The sequence below is a fragment of the Eulemur rufifrons genome, chromosome 18, assembly GCF_041146395.1.
Source record: "Eulemur rufifrons isolate Redbay chromosome 18, OSU_ERuf_1, whole genome shotgun sequence".
Taxonomy (NCBI): domain Eukaryota; kingdom Metazoa; phylum Chordata; class Mammalia; order Primates; family Lemuridae; genus Eulemur; species Eulemur rufifrons.
This window is the reverse complement of record NC_091000.1, coordinates 17,551,679-17,569,607: the sequence shown is the minus strand read 5'-3', so window position 1 is coordinate 17,569,607 and position 17,929 is coordinate 17,551,679. Positions and strand designations below refer to the sequence as shown.

Below are 17,929 nucleotides of genomic sequence, written 5' to 3'. Positions count from 1 at the left end.
TCTTTCTAAATTTATTATGGTAATTTTAAACATACACAGAAGTAGCGATAATGACAAAGGTAGCGATAATGACAAAATGAACTGGCTCTACCCAATACCCAACCTCTCCCCAGCCATCAACCTGGGTCCAAAATTGTTTTATCTGTACCCCATTCCCCCTTCCCAGTAGGTTATTTAAAACAAAAGCCTAAACACCACATTATTTTATCTATATTTAATTAGTTTCCTAATTTTTTTTTAGACATTAAGCATTTATTTGTAAATTAAGTATGGAACTGGTTCTTTCATTCCAACTGTTAGGAATTTTTTTTAATTTTTTTAAATTTCAGAATATTACATGAGTACAAACGTTCTGGTTACATGGATTGCTTTTGTACTGCTTGAATCAAATCTGTAAGTGTGTTCATCACCCAGATAGTGTACATTGTACCTGTTAGGTATGATTTCACCCATCCCCTCCTCCTCCCTCCCACTTGCATGATTTCTGTTTAGTTTTACTTCTATCTGTGCACATTAGTGCTGATCGGTTAGTTCCAATTTAATAGTGAGTACATGTCGTGTTTGTTTTTCCATTCTTGTGATACTTCACTTAGAAGGATGGTCTCTAGCTCCATCCAGATGGTTGCAAAAGTTATTAATTCATTTTTTATGGCTGAGTAGTGCTCCATGGTGTACATATACCACATTTGATTAATCCACTCATGAATTGATGGGCACTTGGGTTGATTCCACATCGTTGCAATTGTGAATTGTGTTGTAATAAACATTCAAGTGCAAATAAAATGACTTTTTTTTTCCTTTGGACACATACCCAGTAGTGGGATTGCTGGATCAACTGGTAGGTCTACTTTTAGTTCTTTGAAGAATCTCCAAACTATTTTTCATAGAGGTTGCACCAGTTTGCAGTCCCACCAACAGTGTATAAGTGTACCTCTCTCTCCGCATCCATGCCAGCATCTATTGTTTTGGAACTTTGATAAAAGCCATTCTCGCTGGGGTTGTGGTTTTGATTTGCATTTCTCTGATGATTAGTGATGTTCAGCATTTTTTCATATGTTTCTTGGCCATTAGTCTATCTTCTTTTGATAAGCTTCTGTTCATGTTTTGTGTCCACTTTTTAATGGGGTTGTTTGATTTTTTTCTTGCTGATTTGCTTGATTGAGTTCTTTGTAGATTCTGGTTATTAGCCCTTTATTAGATGTATAGCTTGTGAATATTTTCTCCCCTTCTGTACATTGTCTATTTGCTCTATTGATTTTTTTCCCTGGCTGTGCAGAAGCTTTATTAATTTAATCAAGTCCCATTTATTTATTTTTGTGGTTGCTGTGATTGTCCTTGGGGTCATCTTCATAAATTCTTTGCTTAGGCCGATCTCTAGAAGAGTTTTTCCAACATTTTCTTTTAGAATTCTTATGGTTTCATGTGTTAGATTTAAGTCTGTTATCCATCTTGAATTAATTTTTGTGAATGATGAGAGAGATGGATCCTGTTTCAATTTTCTACATGTGGCTACACAATTTTCCCAGCACCATTTATTGAATAGGGATCCTTTCCCCTAGTGTATATTGCTGTATACTTTGTCAAAGATCAGATGGCAATATGTGGATGGTTTTATATCTAGATTCTCTGCTCTGTTCCATTGGTCCATATCTCCATTTTTGTGCCAGTACCATGCTGTTTTGGTTACTATAGCCATGTAGTATAGCTTAAAGTCAGGTAAAGTAATGCCTCCAGATTTGTTCCTTTTTCTTAAGGTTGCTTTGGCTATTTGGGCTCTTTTCTGAATTTCTATATATAAATAGTACCTCCATTTTTCTTTACTCACACAGGATTAAGATATAAATTAAATACAATTAAGTTAACCACCTCACAAATAAGAGGAATAATGAAAAGATTTTGCTTGTATATAAATACTTAAATCTGAAACATTTCACACTACTTCTCTTATTACACCATTCTTTATGTTAGTTTTAAGGTTAAATATATAAACATGTACACTTTCAAGTTAGAGAAAGAAACAAATATAACAAAATGGATTATGCTACATTTTACGTACAAAGTTTTCATTTTGTGTTTGCCGCTGTCTTTTAATCTCACATTCTAATAAATTTCTGGTGGGAAATCTGCCTGCTGAATTATTAAATATTAAATTATAGTGTAGGCCGGGCGCGGTGGCTCACGCCTGTAATCCTAGCACTCTGGGAGGCCGAGGCGGGTGGATCGCTCAAGGTCAGGAGTTCGAGACCAGCCTGAGCGAGACCCCGTCTCTACTAAAAATAGAAAGACATTATATGGTCAACTAAAAATCCATATAGAAAAAATTAGCCGGGCATGGTGGCACATGCCTGTAGTCCCAGCTACTCGGGAGGCTGAGGCAGTAGGATCGCTTAAGCCGAGGAGTCTGAGGTTGCTGTGAGCTAAGCTGACGCCACGGCACTCACTCTAGCCTGGGCAACAAAGTGAGACTCTGTCTCAACAAAAAAAATAAATAAATAAATAAATTATAGTGTAATAAATACAGTATACAACCTAAAGAGACAAAGAGGCACAGAGTGTCTTTTCAATGCGACAGATGTAAAAACTTATTTTCACATGCTAAATTGGAAGAATTGAAGCCCAAATTCAATTATTTTTATATCTATAAGTCCTGAAGCTTTGAAAGTTATTTTTAAAGACCAACAGCTGAATATTATCAACATGCTATATTTCAAATCATAAATATATCTTCACCACTTGTATTCACTCCCTAATTTTTTAAGAAAGGTTTTATCACCCTAGTTTTGCAAAAGAAGACTCTCAAGTGAGTAAATTACCTATCATCATGGAACGATAAGGTGGGGGCAGCAAATTTGAAACCAGTCTGAATTAGGTAAAAATCCCTTTTTTCTACATTCTGATGACCCCTCAACCTTCCCAGAGACGATTACTTTCTTGGAATACAATGTTTTCTAATCCCAATAACTCTCTAATTTGGTGAGTCTACTTTTTCTTCCCAAACAAGTCCTTTAACCTCATCCTCATCCTACTGCTGAACCCATACATTTTCCAGGAACTCTCAGTTTTCCACCAAGGACAGTAACTGTCAAAAGAATAAAGAGCAGGACAGTGGCCTCGGTGGTCATCGTGTGCGAGTGTTTACTGAGTGAGACGACGTACACACACACAATCCCAGGTAGGAAGAAAGAAAAACCCTCATTAGATAACCATAGCTGAAAAGGATTCAAGATAATAGGATTCTCACAATCAAAACAACAATTTAACCATCAAAGCTGAAAGCACAGAAGGGGAAAAATTTGTCACGAAGGAACTAATATCTTTAAAAGATTAAATTTATTTATGCTTCTAATTTGAAGTCTATTACCTCAAAGCATCTGCTCCATGGTTAAATCATGAATCCTAGACTGACTCAAAGGCCAAAAGTTGATAATAACCCAAATCCATGGACAATAGATGGACTAAAATTTGTGGCATATTTATACTGTAAAATATTATATATCTACTTGCACCAAAATGAATGGATATTACACAATGTTAAGCAAAAAGAAGCAAATCAGAAGAATAATTCATTATGATTTTCTTGATATAAAATTTAAAAGCAGGCAAAACCAAACAATGGTAGAGGAAGAGAGAAAAGGAAGGAAATGATCACCACGGGGTTATAAGGATGGTTACCATTCTGTGGCAAGAACAGGATTGCAAGTCCGTCAGGACCTATGGGAAGAGGGTGGAGATTTTCAGGTGTAGGCAATGTTCTATTTCTCAAGTTGGATAGTGGTGACATGAAGTCCAATTTTTAACCATTTGCTAATGTGTATATATGTATTATGTGCTTTTATGAAAGTATTTTATATTTCACAATGTAAAATGTTTAATTTTTTAATTGCAGAATGATTTTCCCCTTACTTTGATTCTATAAAGCTATAAAGCAGCAAGAAAAAGAAGCAAGTTACTAAAAGTATCCTCAAAGCAAAGATAAGGAACTGTGCCTCTGTTCTCTCCTTTAGAATCTAAGTTTCACCGAGGCCCTGGGTTGCAATTCTTAGCCCACAGTGGATGTTAAATAAATATTTGATGGTGTTGAGGGCTTAAGTAATGATTTATGTAAACATCAGGAGATGCTGCACAGAACATATTCTCATGGCACAATTTTAAATTGACCAGAGGGATCTCACTGTGGTGTGTGTCTGAGACCGACTTTAGAATATAAGGAAGTCTCATTAACTTGTCAAGTTGACAGAGTTTGGGAGCTTGTTTTGTTGTTGCGAACCCAGTGTTTGCAAAATGAACTTTCTCATATATGATCAGTGGATCTGTAAATTAGCACAACATGTAAGAAGGGCAATTTGGTGATATTCATCAAAAGCTTTCCAAATAGTATCTTTTGACTCAGCAATTCTACTTCTAAGAACTAATCCCAAAGAAGTACTCATGGAATTTGTATGCAAAGATTTAGCTATAAGGATATTTGGGATAGCATTGTTTGCAAGAGAAAAAATGGGAAGCAACATAATTGTCCAATGACAGGGGAGTTGTTAAACATATTGTAGGACACCCCTCGAAGTCCATGCAGCCATTAAACTGATGCTGTAGAGGGATATTTTAAAACATACAAATATGTTTGTAATATCCTATTATTTTAAAAATTTGGTTATTGTGGCTTACTTTTGTGCCACATAGAAAGTAATTGAATGATATAAATAAAACTGACTGGAAGATGTTTAAAACCTTACAATTTGGGACGGTAGTTCCCAATCTTGTTTCCTGCCCCACCCAAATGCAGATGTGATAGGCTCCCATCAACAACAGCGGCTCCCCTGGCAGCGATTCCACACCAGGTGCAGAGGCAGAAGACTGCGGTGTTAAAAAAGCCCCAAAGTAAAACTGATGTGTTCCCACTTATATCTGGTTATGAACATTTAAAACATTTTTTTACAGTCAGGTTTATATATTTTTTAAAAAAGAAAGTGAGTTTCTTACTATTCCATACCAAAGTTATTCTTTCTTAATTTAAATTTATGAAACTTTGCTCTGTTTCATGTGCTTGCACATTCATTGTAAAACTCCATGTCCTACAATTCAAGTCCTTTAATGAACAGCATAATGTTTTAGGTACATGAGCTGACTGTGGTAGGGACTTCGGGCCTTTCACATAGTCTAGAATACTTGTTATATACATTCTTCTTTCACCAGTTTGAAATTATCCTGTTTTTGCTATTCATTAGTTGAGCAGCCACAGACTAGACTTATTTCCTTTCCATAATGAATGTTCTTAGAACTTTAATCATTCCAAGTTGTTGATTACATAGTCAGGTGCAGTGATTAAGATGATAAACTTAGCTAGCATAATTCTCTTTTAGCAAACTTCAGCCTTATTTTTTTCCCCCTCTTTCAGAATTACACGCACACATGATTTTGTTTGCTGGGAACTTGCCTTTCTGCATAAATGGTTTCTTCTGTAAAAGATTCCCTAATGATTTAAGAGAAATGTAATAAGAGGCCAACGATAAACTGTGATGGGAGATGGAGAGAGAAGCAGGCATAATATTCTGGTTCTACTAGTGGAATAATTGTTTTACAGGATGTTAGCGATTTGATGCTAAAGCCGTTAGTCTGTTCAGAAGCAACTATTTCTCCTCCTATGCCAGCAAGTCCTCCTAAGTTACTCTAGGCCAATAATTTAAAAACTCACAGCAGAGCTCTTCCTTGCTAACGAGGCTTTGTAATTCTTACTGATGTGGCAAAGACACATTCGACATTACAAAATAAAATATTCTCTTCTCCAAGGTTCCTGAAAGAATGTCATTCAAATGCACTGTTAGCTTCACTGGCGTTATATTCTTATTGCTGGGGCAGTAGAAGGTTAAATTAGAAAAAAAGGTATTTTCTTAAGTAGTATTTTCCCGTCCCTCATGGAGTGTTATTTTACACGGCCGTGTCTTACGGATTTCATTTCCACTAATACAGAAAACAGGTCCTCGCCCTCCGGAAAAGGAGCAAATAAAAGAACTACATCTCGTTGCACGTGGGCTTTGGCAGGACGGTCTGGACTTGCTCAGCTTAGCCCCTCAGCCTCCTCGGCTCTCTAAAGCCCCTGAAGTTTGCTATGGGCGTGACTGGCCCTAAGATGAGGAAACCAATACCTTCTAAAGCAAGGAACACTTCCTCTTTGTTTCACAAAAACCTCTTGATTAGTCGACAGTGGAATTAGCCTCATCCCTTTTCAGGTGGTGAGTTGATAGGAAGCAGGGGAGGGGGTTGCCTAAAACACTGAGCCATTTTATAAGTCTTACCCCACGTACCCTTAAACTTGTGTAACGTGGGCATCACATGTAAGTAGGAAGCATATAGACTTTTAAGAGTGACACAAACTCACTGGGGAGACAACCAGAAACAAAGAAGGATGACTAAAACATTGGTTTCCTTTATAAAGCGACTTTCAAAATGAGTTTCATTTTTTTGATTGAGCTTTGATATCATGAAATATTTCAAGACATCTATATGTCTGTTTTATAGGCTTATCTGAGTTGAAAAAGATCTTACAGGGCACCTAATTCAATATTTTACAAATATTGGGGCATACCAGTCACCTACGTGAGCTGGGTCAAGATACTCTTGGGCCAGGACATCTGTATTTTTAACAAGTTCCTCAGGTGATTTTGTGGCACCCCAATATTTGAGACTCACTCATGTAGTCCAAGTTCCTGTCCTACATAGGCACCATCCTACAGCTGCTGATGGGCCATTCTCCATTAGCTCCGGCAGATAATGTGAAATAATATTGGGCAGTTGGTAAATAACAGAAGTCTACAAAGTACTCTAATGTGCACAATATTCCTTTCTTACTGTATATATATGCCTATTGGCTGTGTATTCCCTTCTTTCTAAGACTAAACAAATAGAAAATTATTATTTAAATGAGTAGGAAACGCATAAATTGTTTTCAGTTTTGTTTTTATTTTCAAAGCAAGGGTTAGAACATCTTGCCTGATTTGGGTTTGCTAAGCATGCCACCCTTGGGTAAACAGCAAGATTTGTGAAAATCATCCATGCTTTCCTCTACCAAACACTTCCAATCAACTCAGGCATTCTAATTTATCTAAATTAGCCTAATAGAAGATGAAAAATTGGTAATTTTTCAATTTTTGCCTCCCCTATGGATAATGGTATTTGCATCTTTAATTCTGATACACATTTACGTTAATCAACTGAATATAGTTCTTGACTAAAGCTTTGTATGAATTCTGAAAATTATTATGAGAATTCAATTTTTGTTATGTAAATGAGCTAGCATTTATTTTAATAAATGTTAATCTAAACACATGAAACAAGTGCAGGTGTTCTGTGGTTACCACTTGCCGATCTGACCATAGCTGTCAGTCATTTCAACAGAAAGCCCATCTGTGAATCCAGGAGCTGAGAGCTTTCATTGCCCTTTATGCCATTTAGCTGCCATTCATTCATTCCAAAATACCAGCAAACCCCTCAATGGTAGTGCTGCTTCGCACATGTTCAGAGGCCACGTGTATACGTTAGAAAGAACGGCTTAGAGGGGGCCAACACGTTAACTTTTTTTTTTTTATGATCGACAAAAGATTCTTACTAATTTTTGTTGCTTTGACTTGAAAGAAAAACAGTAAAAATTCATACGAGACCCACACCTGGCTTTTTCACAGATTCGGTTATGTTGCAGATCAAATCACATCCCTGAGTACATGGTGGTGTAAAATGAGCTCTCTCACTGTGACACAGGAAGCCAATAATGTGCGTGTTTTCTCATCTCTGGACAACAGGTTACAATGGGATTTCACTATCTCAGCACTTGTTGCCTTACACTAGAAGTCCTGGTTAAGCACAGGCTTAGAGCTGAGCCTGATTTTCCTGACCATCAGTTCTTCGGACTTGCCTTTATAACTGCAGACCAGGAGATCCTATATGCCTACAAAAGAGCAATGTATTCTTTGATAACATTCAAATAGGACACAAAGTCTGTAAGCAGCATCTCGGATTTCTGCCACCAGCAGGTCTTGCTCTGTTAGCCCATCTCCTGTTCTCCAGTGTAACCTCCAGAATGACAGCCAAGTACAATCAACTAAGCTTTGCTAATAGCCACGGAAAAGCCTGAATAGAATGTTCTTTCCCAGAGTGGGTGGCCTGGCTTTCTAAATGTGACCTTCTAGAGAGGATGCCCATCTTCTGGTGTATAACGTGGAATACTGACATTAAACCTGTGCTCGTGGGCCAGAGAGTGGGAGAGGGAAGCACTGTGACAGGTCAGTAAGGAAACTGGGGGGATACGGGTTAACAACAGTTTTGTAACATCCCTTGGATCATAATCCCAATCTTGGTGTTATAGCTCATATCACCCTAGTCCAAGATAGGAACTTTGGGGGAAAATGTAACAACTAAGTAGTGAGGCTTTTAAACAAACATAGCATAGCCCATACTCATCTGTTCAAATGCTGTCCTCTTTAGGAGGGGTACCTGGAGAGTTATTTCAACAATGTTACCATTGGTCAGAACATTGTGGGTCTTTGTCTTTGGAACAGTTTTCAGAGTTGCCTTCGTTCCAAAATGGTAGCACCCACCATTCATTGTAGTATTTCCCTTATTCACTCAAGATGCCTGGTTGTTAAAAAAAAAAAAAAAAATCCTTTACCATAGTATAAAAATGTATTCTCATTTAGGACATTTGTTCATTTTTTCATTTATTCATTTGTTCATTTATCTAATTAGCAACTATTTACTGAGTACCTACCAGTTACCAAACATTCTAATGAGCACACATACATGAGTAAATCCTTCCATAAGGGGTGTATAAGAGAGAAGTATATACAGCTAATTAGAATACAAAAATATACATGCCCTAGTCAAGATATAAAATAAATGCTATTTACAGGAACACAAAGGATGGAGAAATAATTTAGCTTGGGTGGTTAAGGAAGTTTTATTGAGATGATAAATCTGAATATAATCTTGATATGGTAAGATGACAGTTATACCTAGTAAGATGTCAATAGGAAAAGAAGAATGATAGAAGAGAAAATAATTCTAAGTCAAGGTAATAACACAAATAAGGATATTAATAAATTATAAAAATGCCTGGGGTAGAGGACAAGGACATTTAATGGGGAAAGAATAGTCTTTTCAACAAATGGTGCTGGTACAACTGGAAATCCACATGCAAAATGTGAATTTGGACCCCTAACTTCACACCATACACAAAATTAACTCAAACTGGATCACAGATCTAAATGAAAGATCCAAAACTATAAAATTCTTAGAAGAAAATTTAGGAGTAAATCTTCGTGACTTTGGTTAGGCAATGATTTCTTAGCTATGGTCACCAAAAGCACAAACCACCAACAGATGATTAGTAAGTCAGACTAGGCCAAAATTAAAAATATTTGTGGTTCAAATGTCATTACCAAGAACATGAAAAGACAACGTACAGGCTGGGATAAATGCCTGCAAATCATATATCCACTGAAGGATTTACACTTACAATATGTAAACAACTTTTAAAACTCAGTAAGAAAAGAAAAATGGCCCAATTTAAAAGTAAGCAAATGATTTAAATAGACATCTCTCTTAAAAAGATATGTGAATGGCTAATGAACATATGAAAATATGTTCAACATCACAAATTATTAGGGAAATGCAAATCAAAACCACAATGAGATGCTACTTCACAAAGATGGCTACAGTCAAAAAGACCAACAGTAACAAGTGTCAGTGAGGATGCGAAGAAACCGGAACCCTCAGACATTGGTGATGGGAATGTAAAACAGCGCAGCTGTTCCGGAAAACAGTTTGGCAGTTCTTCAAAATGTTACACATACAGTTACCCTATGATCCAGCAATTCCACTCCTAGGTATATACCCAGGAGAAATGAAAACATACATCTGCACAAAGACTTGTACGCTAATGTTCACAGCAGCATTATTCATATGGAGGGGACACAGAGAAGAAAAGACTGGAAAAGTAGAACAAGACCAGATGGTAGAAAGCGTTGAATGTCATGTTGAGGGTTATGGTCAAAGAAAAAAGATAACTCTAGCAACAGCATGGAAAATTAACTGAAGGGGAGTAGGCTGGGCATAAAACCAGTGAGATGTTTCCACATTCAAGATGGAGAATGATAAGCATCTAAAGTAGGACATAAGCTTTAGATGGATAGCTTTAGGAAGTATCTGGCAATAGAAAAATCTGAAAATGTTTCTTATAGAGGAGTTCCAAAAACAAAAACAAACAAGAAAGAATCTTCAGTAATAGCAGCAGCCCTGAAATAAGTATACAGCTTCCCAAGGTCCCTACGGTGGAAGAACACATTCTGTTCCCTTTTGTCTTCTACAGACTCTGCACCACATGTGCTGGGCTGGAGCTATGCGGCCCAGGGCTGTACATCCTGAATGTGCTCACTGCTTTACAAAGATGTTTGTTTTTAAAGGCTGACCTGCACCGTTCACGTTTCTGCCTATGAACTTGTCAGAGAAATGGAGGAAAAACAGATAAGCAGTGGTCCAGATGGGTAAGTTTGTTTGTTGGGTTTTTTTTTTTTTTTTAGTTGACAGTGTGGTCTAAAACTTGGCTGTCTCAAGCAGTTTAAAAACATACAGGAGTGAGAGTGGACTTCCCTTGCTACAGTTCTAGGGAATTAAGGAAAAAAAAAAAACCCAACTACATCTATTTTTGTAAAATTAGTCAGATTTAAAAATTAAATGATTTTATGACAATATAAACCAAGTTCTGGCCTCCTTATACACTATCATCAACTTCACCTGAAATAAATTGTAGCTATGGAGTCATGTAAGTGGCTTGTGCAAACTTAAGGCCTGCCTTAAATCAGATCACCTGAGCACTTATTAATTGCAAGCCAGAGGATATGAGAAAAATGATTAACTACTCCCCTGGCAGATAGGGATCAGGGGCTAGAACTGGGAAGAAATGGACTCAGAAGAGAAACCAATGAACCAAATCATCTCCCTGCTTCCAACTGCAGGGCTATGGAATGAAATCTGTGCCCCAAGGGCTCATAACCCCCTTTGCTTAAATTAGAAACTTTAGACTCTATTCCCAGCCAAAAAAAAGACACTAGGGATTTAAAATAAACAAGTATAAAAAACAAAATAACTGTGTTTTTAATTCCATAATACAAACGAGGGGATGGGAAAGGCTGATGATGCACAGAGCACGAGGCATAGATTCCCCCAAAGTTACAGCTTCTTTCTGTAATCTGGGTTCCAGGCAGCATGCCGCATCTCGAGTCAGACGACAACAGGGGATGAATCATGTAAAATGCTTGAATGGTTTGTGAAAAATTTATGGGTGTCTAGAAGGTCCCACAAAATAAATTTTTAGACAAACTGAGCTAAGGATGTATTTCACTATTAGCAGTTGAAAGTAAAGAAGAATTTGTGAAAATGGGACGGTGGCCAGTTTTTTTCCCATCTCCACCATGAAAATAAGCTGAATTTGTGTTTAAATACTAGGGTTGGACAAAAAGAAAAATGTTCCATCTGTAATATTCCATCTACCACTGAAATGGTACATGAAAAGACTTCACCTATCTCCATTAGAGTTTTAAAAGACAAATATGATAGCTTGTTGCATGGGTCGTCTGCGCATTGAAGGGAAGCCCATATCAGGCATGAGAAACGAGTCTATGAAATTCTGTCATGAAGAAGCAGAGCATTACCTTAAAAAGGTAGCTATACTTGATGTTAGCTTTAGATGTGGTTTTTGTATTACCTGATTACTCTTAAACTAGCAAGAACCAACTTCATGATGAGAAAATTAAAATTAGGAAGATCCTATTTTTCAAAGTTACTTTTCAGATGTCACATAATTATTCCAATTAAAACTCTTAAGGGAATTTTCTTTCTAATAAAAATTAACAAAACAGGCTTGGTACACTGGCTCACACCTGTAATCTTAGCACTTTGCACTTTGGGAGGCTGAGGCCGAAGGATCGCTTGAGGCCAGGAGTTCAGGACCAGCCTGAGCAAATGAGAGATCCCGGCTTTACAAAAAAATAGAAAAATTAGCCAGGCGTGATGGTGCACACCTACAGTCCCAGGTACTGGGAAGGCCAAGCAGGAGGATCACTTGAGCCCAGGAGTCTGAGGTTGCAGTGAGCTATGATAATGCCACTGCACTCTAGCCTGGGTGACAGAGACTCTGCCTCAAAAAAAAAAAAAAAAAAAAAATCAACAAAACATTTAATACCAAAATGTATTTAGAAAAATAAACATGGGCAAAGCCCAGGGAAGGCTTCATTTGAAAAATAACACTTGAGTTGAGAACTGCATAAAGACATATATCCCCATATCTGGGGAAAGAACATTCTAAGCAGAGAAATTGTATGTGCAAAGGTCCTGAGGGAGAGAGTACATATAGCGTGTTCAAGTAAGATTTCCCAGACAGCTCACCAAGAGAGAATGTACAAAAGAGATGAGGACCAGAGACAGAACCCCTCAGAGAGCACAATTAAGGGATGAGCAGAGGGAAAAAGCCTAAAACAGAAGACTAAGAAGGAGAAGCCAGAGAGGTAGGAGAAAAACCAAAGTGTGTCCTGTCACCAAAGCCAAGGGAGGAACTTTCCAAAGAGGAAGCAGTCAATTCTGTCAACCACCGCAGACATCAGGGGAGAGACAACAGAAATCTTTTAAAGGTGGCAACTGGGACTTTGTTCTCTTTGGGGAAAAAAAATTCTGACTTGGAAAGTTTTCCTAAACTAATTCCACAGCTGGATGAAAATGTTGGTGTGCACTTCTAGACAATCCTCTTTCTGGTATGGAGAATCACCATAATTATTTCCATTTCAGACAAACCCAACAACTCGGAGACTAAAAATGACAGTTCAATTTGAACAACTTCCACTCAGACATCATAGTCTTACGGGAACTGATACATAACTAAAGTCTGTGAATTCACGTCCCAGCTGGTCAAACCCTCTCTCCTAAGTAGGGTCAGTTTCTGAAGTGGCCCTTCCCTGTTGGAAGACAGAGTCTCAATCTCTGACCTTTAATAGAGGCCCAGGTTGGTCCCACATAACACATTGGTCTTGGGAGCACCCTGGGAATTCCTCAGCCAATAGAATGTGAGCGTCCCCAGTCTCATCCCTTTGGCTAGATGAATAGGCATCATTTATTAACTAGGAGTGAGCATGACGCTCCGGTTCCAACTAAAACCAAATCTCTTTGCTAGATGGGGTAGTTTCCTTTTAACTGCATTCCAGCGCTTTAGGGAATTTGTGGCTTCTAAGTCCCATCATCAAAATTCACTTGCTAACCAAAACACAAATATCAGCGAGTGTCTGGGGTTTCATGGTTGCATCAGCATCATAGGGGGAGACCATCAATGTAATGAAGTTCAACAAAAGACCCAGTATAAAAAATCCAAAGATAGCCAAGGAACTTAATATGCTCAAGCTCATACCTGCCCATTGTATTCCATTTTTCACTATTTTGAAGGAAACTCTATAAAATTAAAAAACTCAAAGCAAAGCTAAGTTTCTTTGAACTTTTGAATTTCTAAACAAATTGTTTACTGAGCAATACTTAAGCATGTAAAAAACCACTCTCACATTTTAAAGTAATTTATACTAATAAAATAACTTTGAAACCAGCTTAGACAGATTTTTTTTCCCTCTGAAGGACGCTTCTATGAAAAATATGAATTATAAGCCACACCTGCTGGCTAACACCTGCTTCTGCTTTTTCCTGCTCTAAAATGGCTGACTGAAATGGAAATGAAGCAAGAATTCATAGTTAAGGGTCAATTCTTGGACTGAGGGCGGTGATGAAAGAATGTACTTGGATAAGAAACAGGAGATCTTTGCACTTGGCCACTTAGCTTCTCAGTGGTAGCCTTGACAGTAATTAATTCACAGATCCAGGTGTCGTCTGTGTATTGTGCACGGAGACCTGTCAGGACAACTTGAGGGCAATGAGGATGCAGCCACGTGGCCAGTAAGAAAAAGTGCCTTTTAAGAAAAATTAAAAATAGATGTATTTCACATAGTCAAATGTCTACATTAGACCTGAGACCAAACAGACATCTACCTCTTTATATAAATGTATTAACATGCCCAAGATCCAAACCTCAAGATAAAATGCTTCAATAATTTATTTTATAATGTGTCAATTTTATCTTACCTTCAAAACCACAAGACAATAATCTGCTTCCTGTTTAATCTGTACTAAAAATGGAAAAGGATCTGATTTTTTTTTTTTTTAACCTGACAGTTGTCCGTTCAGGTTTTTCCTTTCATTGATTTGTATGACGGTAGCTACGACAGCCCAGCAGGGCCACGACTGCATGTGTTAAACAAAAGCTGGACATGTGTGGACAGTTGTTTGACCTCACTTCAGATTGACTCGGAGTATGATCCGAGGGTCCCAGCGTGTACCTCCAGCCCCGCTGAAAGCATGCTCCTCCATGTTCCCAGGATAATCAGAAAAACCCATTTTGTGAAATGTCACCATGCTCAAGAGCTCTGTGGGCAGAGTCCACTTTTCTAAGGGTACTTCAAGCACACGTTTCCCCAAACTGATGTTGCACACACTCTGAATTCCAGCTGCGGAGGCAGAAACCCAAGTGCGGGGCCAGCCGCAGCGGCCCTGTTGCCCGCTAGGGGAACCCAAGCGGGTCGTCCTTCTCTGTGCTCAGTGGCCCAAGAGGTCACTGCAAAGCAGCAGGGGCCGCTGAGGACGTTCTCCCTTTTCCCCTAGTTGCACGTGAAGCATCCCAAGACCTCTTAACTTGCAAGAATTTTGAACAAACTTCTCTCGACTACTCTCTGCCTGAGTTCAAAAGACACCTAAAGGGTACGTGGGGTCTCTACTATAATGACGGGTTCCCAAACAAGGCAGACTCACTTCCAGCAATTGCATTTTAAAAACAAAAACAAAAGCAAAAAAAAAAAAAAAAAAACGCAGGGGCGCTTCTGCAGGGCTGACCTGACCCATTAGTGTCTTCCCATTAGTATTGTCTCTCCTGGACAATCCGGCAAGGGGGAACAGCAACAGTTAAAAGAGCGGACTACCTTAGTAAATGAAAAAGCGCATTTCCATATGATAAAACAAAAGGGTTCTGCACCATCTGTCCCCGTCTGGGGTGCCCCGCTCCACACCGAGCGGATTTGCGAGGGATTCAAGTGCACCTTGTAGATTACACAGTCCCTCGGCTGCTCCAGCCCGGCCGCCCAGACAATGGCGCGGAGCGGCCTCGCTCCTTCCTTCCTGTCGGCCGTTCTGCCTCGCTACACAAACTCAATGCGCGCGCGGCTCCCCCGGCGCAAGAAGTGGACTTGACCGGAGCTAAAACCAACAAAGGCAGATTCTGGTGGGAGCTGCGGAAGCGCCGGGCACTGAGTCAACTAGCGGGTCTCATTGAAATGCAAATGCCCGGCCTGGGCCGGGCGCGCCGCCCCCGCCCTTAACTTCTCCCCCCGCGCTGCCGCCACTGCAGCACTGTTTTGTCATCATTTAATTTCCCCAAATCTCATCATCATCATCACCTTCCCTTGCAGACCTTCGGGTGTCTCTAGCCCGAATGGCAGAATTCCCTGATACCGGGCCTAGGAACAAAAAACTTCAGTCTGCTGCTGATATACAAAAGGGAAAAAAAAAAAGTTCCAAAGTCCTACAGTGGCGGTTAGTTTTTTTAACCCCCTAAGTATTTACTCACTTAACTTTAAGTATTTACTCACTTAAATCCTGTTCTCTTTCTTTTATCCAGGAAGAACCAGTCTTAAATTTTTCCAGGTGCTAGATGATATATTTAGCTTAGAAGGAAGTTCTCGCTGATGCTCTGTAGTTTAAGTAAAAACAAAACCCATTTGGCATTTGGTTACTGCCCGCCCTCTCTCCCCACTCCTCTGTCCCTTGTTTTGCTTTGGCGAGATAGTATTATCAGCTTGCTGTTTATTTTGTGCTTTCACTAAGGTTTAAAGTTAACGCATGCATTGTTAAAAGTCCAGCAGTACCTTAAAAGGGGGCCGTAAAGGTAAGGGTTTTTTTTTACAGAAATGAAAAGCTTATTCGACTTTTCAAACTGTAAGTTACTAGTGATAATTCAAAAATAAAGCTAAACGGTATTTAAGTCACCTGAAATCGTAAGATAACTTTCTGCGGGAGTTATATTTGGCTGCTATTTCAGACTATTAGAAAGTTAGGACTGATAAAACTATAACAAATAAAGCAACTAATTTTTTAAATGCCTTAGTTTTGTAAGTATACCAGAGTATAAACATATTTGAACACATAATAGCTGTGTGATGATTCACTTAAATACAGATTATTTTACTAAAAAGCAACTAAAGGAACATGGTACCATCTTTGATTTTGCATGAGAATTTTTAAATTATTTGATAAAGCAAAGTAGAATTTAAGCAAAAAAGAAATTTCATAGTTGTTATCATGGTTTAAAGTTAGAATACTTTGTGCTCTTTGAGGGCAGGTCTCTCTTTTTTTTTTTTTTTTCTTTCCTTTTTTGGGGGATAGCACCTCCCTACCCAGCCCATGCACACACACACACACACACACACACACACACACATATATTTGGGGCCTATAATAAAAGATCAGTAATTGTTGGATTGGGTTGAGCTGAGTTGAGTAGACTTAAATTGAGTTGAGTTGGATCTACAAGGCAAGACATTCAGAATTACAGTAATTACCTTCTGCAGTGTACACCTGATGGTTTTGCTTGCCCAGCATCCGTTCTCTCTTACAGAAAGCAAACCTGATTTTCATTCAGAGGACTATCCCTCTTCCACTCACAGTCCAAGTGGTTCAGTGGGACCGACCCCACCTACATCCATGGTTCCAGGGCCGCAGCTAGTCCACAGGATGCCTTTGCACAAGTTAGAGAAATGCACCTCTTCTTTCAGGCAGATGAAGCCCAGCACCAGAGAACCAGGCTTGCCCAGCAAGCTACACTCCCCAGGCAGCTGGGGCCTTTTCCCATCATACAGTCCTTCCTATCTCCTGCACTGGCATCAGTCTATTTATTAGGCCACAGTGATAGGTTTCAGAAACAGACTTGTGAACTGAGTTGATTTCATGAGAGTTAGAGAACTTTTGCTACAATTATTAGAGTAGAAGCATTCTTGCTTTGTAGAGGAGTTGAATAAGCGGTAGCCTGAAGACCTGGGCTGCACTTGCCTATCCTGTCCTCAATGAGGAAGAGTCAGCTATAGCAGAGAGAACAAAAGTGAGAGATTATTAATCACATCATACGAGCACCTGGATTCAGTCATATCTGAATCAATCACCTTTTCAGTTATGTAAGCCAGTAAATTCCTTCTTTTAATGATTTTTCTGTCATTTGCAATCTAAAAGAGTCTTGACCAATACAACTGCCACAGTGGGAGAAGGTAAATCTCATAGTAAATGATAATTATGTAACTGAATTCCTATTGGGTTTTAATATCAGTGCACTTCATAATTAGCAGGTAAATCACTATAAGTCAACCTAATAACCATTCCATTTCCCCTGCCTTTTCTTCTTCAATATATACTACATTAAAATAAAATACATGAATGAATTTTGTTTTCTTTGAGTGTTTGAAAACTTTTCTCTTGGCAGTGCCTTTGTTTAAAATAGTCTGAGTACTAAATGGGATGTTTAGGTAGGAAGGTTAGAAACTACCCAAGGTGCTAATCCTCTTGACATGTTTAATTTTGATTATAAGTGGAAAATATATGACACGTTGGAATTGGTTTTAAAAATCTTTTCACACCTGTTGAGAAGTCCAATAAATCTGAAACTACATTAATAAATAAAAGAGCAGATCACATAGGTTGTGGAACTTAGAAAACAGTAATCATTGGGCAACAGCAAAACTTCACTAAGAAAAAGTTATATCAAACTAAATTCATTTCTCATTTGCTAACCAACATGGCACTTTGTTCTTTGTTCCCA

At 38.6% G+C, this 17,929-nt stretch overlaps 1 long non-coding RNA gene across 1 annotated transcript in view; it reads right to left on the bottom strand.

The window, feature by feature from the left end:
• Window positions 1–15,813, bottom strand: part of LOC138398910 (uncharacterized) — a 43,857-nt gene extending 28,044 nt beyond the window's left edge. Inside the window, exon 1 of the long non-coding RNA XR_011236053.1 lies at window positions 15,714–15,813. This is a non-coding gene — a long non-coding RNA (uncharacterized lncRNA). The remainder of the gene's footprint in view (window positions 1–15,713) is intronic.
• Window positions 15,814–17,929: the final 2,116 nt, after the last annotated feature.